This window comes from Limulus polyphemus, unplaced genomic scaffold, assembly GCF_000517525.1.
Source record: "Limulus polyphemus unplaced genomic scaffold, Limulus_polyphemus-2.1.2 Scaffold601, whole genome shotgun sequence".
Taxonomy (NCBI): Eukaryota; Metazoa; Arthropoda; class Merostomata; order Xiphosura; family Limulidae; genus Limulus; species Limulus polyphemus.
This window is the reverse complement of record NW_013666211.1, coordinates 247626-252689: the sequence shown is the minus strand read 5'-3', so window position 1 is coordinate 252689 and position 5064 is coordinate 247626. Positions and strand designations below refer to the sequence as shown.

General features: G+C 34.8%; 1 protein-coding gene across 1 annotated transcript in view; it reads right to left on the bottom strand.

Moving 5' to 3' along the window:
- Window positions 1-4614, bottom strand: part of LOC106459393 — a 37385-nt gene extending 32771 nt beyond the window's left edge. The window contains exon 1 of the mRNA XM_013919009.2: window positions 4564-4614. The gene's annotated coding sequence lies outside the window, so the exon portion shown is untranslated. The remainder of the gene's footprint in view (window positions 1-4563) is intronic.
- Window positions 4615-5064: the final 450 nt, after the last annotated feature.

Genomic DNA, 5064 nt, shown 5'->3' with positions numbered 1-5064 from the left:
CCCCCCCCCAAGTGGCACAGCAGTATCTCTGCGGACTTATACTGCTAAAAACAGGGTTTCGATACCCGTGGTAGGCAGAGCACAGATAGCCCTTTGTGTAGCTTTGTGCTTAACAACAACAAAACAAAACAAACTTTATTACATGGATTCATAAGTATGAACATTTTGGTTCATAATAAACCGTAAACTCCGTGAATTTCAAGAAAATCTGTTGCTTTACAGATATTGTAAAAAATACCAAGAAGTGGGCGAGCTGGTATTGATATTGTAAAAAAGCTGATATTGTTATTAGAGGGCACTGGTGTTATTAGAGGGCATTGGTGTTATTAGAGGGCACTCATTCTTCTTATGCAAATTTACAGGAAAGCTTCGAGTGTTATGTACGTAGAATTCATTCCGATAGTTCGCACAGACTAAGACGCATGGCAAGGGAAAACGCTTATAGCTCAGGGAATGTGAAGTGGTCCTGCGACTTGCTTATTCCTCCAGGTTATAAAAAACATTGGACTAAAGAGGACACACAAAAATGTCAAAACTTGTGTTCCACAGTCGCGATTCTTAACTTTATTTTTGAAAGGGAATATGTTTACATTAATAATGTTCAATGAAGACTATTTGTTAATGTACGTCTTCAAACTATTAGAGATATTAACTGTTATGGTTCTTATAAACACGACGCAGCAGCGTCATATAGATTAAGCAGCTCTTCCCGTTACCCTTTCAGTGCACTCTAAGCTGAAAGACAATGGTAAAGTTTGAAAGCCTGGGCGAGCTACGAATGCAATGTTCGACGATGCTGGATCGTGGGGTTAACGTCCTTAAGGATCTCAATTTATTAGGATTCTGAGAGATTTTGAATAATTTTAACAGTCAATCTATTTTGCTTTGACAAACACGCCAATACGTAAAATCTTAGGCTGAAGAATTATAAATAAAGCATACAAACGATCTACATTTTACACATAACATTAACAAGTGGATCAGTCGAATACTACTATGGTAAGTGTTTATCATTGGTTGCTATGGTGAGTATTTATCATTGGTTGGTGGGCCAGCTATTTTGTTCGAATACCGCAGTGCAGAGAAGACAGTGCCCCCGCTTCCGTTTAACGGTGTTCGTTTGTTTGATTTAGAGGAAAGCCTCATCGGGCTACGAGCTGTGTCCACAGTGGGGAATCGAACCCCGGATTTTAGTTTTGTAAATCCACAGACTTACCGCTGTCCCGGTTGTCATATAGATAATGAGTAATGAAACAAGAAATACAGTTGACCTTTCTCTCATACAACACAGTGTTATTACTATACTTAACCGTGTATGTGAACAGTGTAGTAGAAGAGGAATAATACTATTAAGATTTCTTTCGTTATTAAAGGGAAAACACAAAAAAGTGCTCAGAAAAAATCACAGTTTCTGTATAACAGCGTAAACAAAACTAATAATTATATACTGTTTACATGCGCATCACAGAACCTGTAATATCATGTATTAAGATAAAACAGTTCATGCTCGTGACGTTTATCAAACCAAATATATCATATATGGTATCGAACTCATCAGCCAGCTGAGCTATTCGTCATAAAAGGTTTTAGATCGTAACTTTTTAGTGAAAAGCTTACTTTGAAGTCTTAGGTTAGTAAAATTTTCGTGATTGATTGTCGAAAGTGAATAAGCCAAAAAAAATGTATTCTATTGTAGCAAGACGTTAATTTAATAAACTGATGTGTACATAACACAGGTGACCTTGATGAAGGTAAGAATGACTTTTATATAATACGGGGGACCTTGATGAAGGTAAGAATGAATTCATATAACACAGAGGACCTTGATGAATGTAAGGCTATATAATCTATATTTCAAAGTCGTGAACCCAACTTCTTTATTTTTGCTGACAATGTTGGAATCTACCAACTTTCAACGTCGTATGCGACATGTTTCAATCAATACTGTCACGTCAATTATTCCTATACAGAGCAAGATTGAGAAAAAAACACCTATAGTACTATTATTTCTTTTAATATACTTTACTTAAAAGTGATTAAAAAGTGTTTACTGATGATTTGATTAGTTTTTTTTTCCATATTTTAATGACATTAGTCAGAGAAAATAAATGTTTCTACCACCAGTCAAAGGACAGTAGATTTGTTTGTAAAGTTACTTGTTTGACTTGTGAAGTTCGTATTCCTGATGTAAAATAATAATTAATTGTAATGATATTAATTTTTCCGAGGTTCGTTTGTTTAAAAAATATTCTAGAATTTAAATTTAAATCTGATGCGGCACCTTATGATGCGGCACCTTATGTGAGTTAAGCGACGAGGTCAGAGACCGTTAGGATTCAGAAACAGCCATCCTTAACTTCCATTTACTAAGCCCCACAGTGGCTCAGCGGTGTGTCTGCGGACTTACAGCGATAGAAACCTGGTTTTGATACCCGTGGTGGGCAAAGCACAGATAGCCCATTGTGTAGCTTTGTGCTTAACTTCCAACAAACAAACAAATCATATAGGAGTTCAGTTCTTGATCAGTTTCACCAGTTAGACACTTCCTGACAAGCTAACGACTAGACAACGCACGAACATATCTTCTATAATAATAACCGCAAATGTTACTTGATAAACTGAATATAACATTTCACAAGCCGAGTGCTAGTGAAATAGAGATAGATTCTTCATTAAATTTTCTTTAATGCAACTCTTATATGGTCGTTAAGTGTGTCCCGTGCACACAAAAGGTCGACTCCAATCACTCTTCGGTAGTTAACATAATCGGTTGAATAGGAAAAATAGTCATGTTTGTTTGTTAAACACAAACTACACAATATGCAGTTTGTGCTGTACCCACTACAAGTATTGAAATCCATCAGACTTACCGTTGAGCCACCGGGGGGAGAAGAGTGGTCGGTGGCACTTTTTTTGCAATATTGGAGGTTCCCTGAAAACTAACAAATAAGATGTGATGTATAAAGATTATAAATAATGAACGCTTAATTCTGCTTATTACAACCTGTCTCGGTGTTTTCTCTGTAATATGGTGTTGTTTTACAGGAAAAGCGGAAACTGTACATATAGTGAGCAGTTCTAATCACACAATACTTTCACGTGTGTGTTGCTAACAATATTTCATGTAATTAATATATGATATTGATATAACATTTCACGTAATTAATATATGATATTGATATAATAGTTCATCTAATTAATATATGATATTGATATAATATTTCATGTAATTAATATATGATATTGATATAATATTTCATGTAATTAATATATGATATAGATATGATATCTCTTGTCATTAAGATAAGATAGTGATATAATATTTCATGTAATTAATATATGATGGTGATGCTAGGATTAGTAAACATACTCTTGTTTACTGGCAGTAAATTTACCGAAAACAAATAGGTTACTATAATTCCTGCTCACTCAAATACCTCAAACATTAGACGTAACTAATATATTTGAAAACTATTTGCAAACACGTTTTAACGCCTTATTTAAACGAGACTGTATAATGAAGCCCAGACACTCTTTACTCTATAATAAAGTCCAGACATTTTTTATTGTATAACGAAGCCCAGACACTCATTACTGTATAATAAAGTCCAGACATTTTTTATTGTATAACGAAGCCCAGACACTCTTTACTGTATAATAAAGTCCAGACGTTTTTTATTGTATAACGAAGCCCAGACACTCTTTACTGTATAATAAAGTCCAGACATTTTTTATTGTATAACGAAGCCCAGACACTCTTTACTGTATAATAAAGTCCAGACATTTTTTATTGTATAACGAAGCCCAGACACTCTTTACTGTATAATAAAGTCCAGACATTTTTTATTGTATAATTAAGTTCAAACATACTTTTCAGTATAATGAAATCGACGCATTATTTACTATATATTGAAGCCCAGACATTCTTTATTGTATATTAATGCCAAAACATTATTTACAGTATAAATAATATAATCCAGACAGTCTTTATTGTAAAGCCTAGACATTTTTTACTGTATCATGAAGTCCAGAGATTATTTAGAGTATAATAAAATTCAGATATTCTTTACTGTATGCCCCCCAGTAGCACAGCGGCATGTCTGCGGAGTTACAACGCTAGAAACCGGGTTTCGATACCCATGATGGACAGAGCACAGATAGCCCTTTGTGTAACTTTGTGCTTAATTTCAAACAAACAAACAATTTACTGTACAATCAAGCCCACGCATTATTTCCTGTATAATGAGTCCATGCATTATTTCCTGAATAATGAAGCCCAGATAATTTTTATAGTGTACAGAGTATATAACTCAAAAGTTATCGACGTCAGCAACTATGAACTTATACTACATGAAGCCAATCAACTTAACGTTTATAACGGTTTTTATTATTGATTCATACACAGATAAACTACTGATAACCCTAATTTTTAACACATCTTTATATACGCAAACTTAGGAAAAACTCTGGAGCAATCAGACAGGTGGAAAATAAGAATACGAATAAAAGAGAAACGTTTTTTTAGTAACATTTAGCTATTATCGTCACGATAAATATACTTACTTTATGAAAGTTTCAGCAGTAAGATCTCCTGAAGATTCTGGTTGTTTGCCTTGTACCGTTAAGATGGAATGAACTTGGCAATGACCGCTGCAAGCAATGTGGTCAACTGAAATCGTTCTCAATCACTTTCACTCGCTCAGCTTTTTATACGATGAAGGACGCGAGGCTCTCATGCAGAAAATGACGCTAAGCTCGTGAGCTGCTGCTCATGAAGCGAGACGTGCACGCATAGTTCAAGATTTCAAGTCAGCTTCTCGCAAGAAAACTTACATATTGCTTTCATGTCAGTGCACCATTTATAACACAGAGAAAGGGCGTTGCTTTCGAACCCTACTGTCTATGTGCTCAAAGTTCGTCTTAGTACACCTTTGTGATAGGATAATTTAATAAGTTCGGAAAGCTTTAATCATATTGTAATTAAGACCTAATGTACGTAGAGCCAATATATAATATAACAGTCCCTAATTTTGAAGTGATTACTAGAGGGAAGGCAACTAGCCA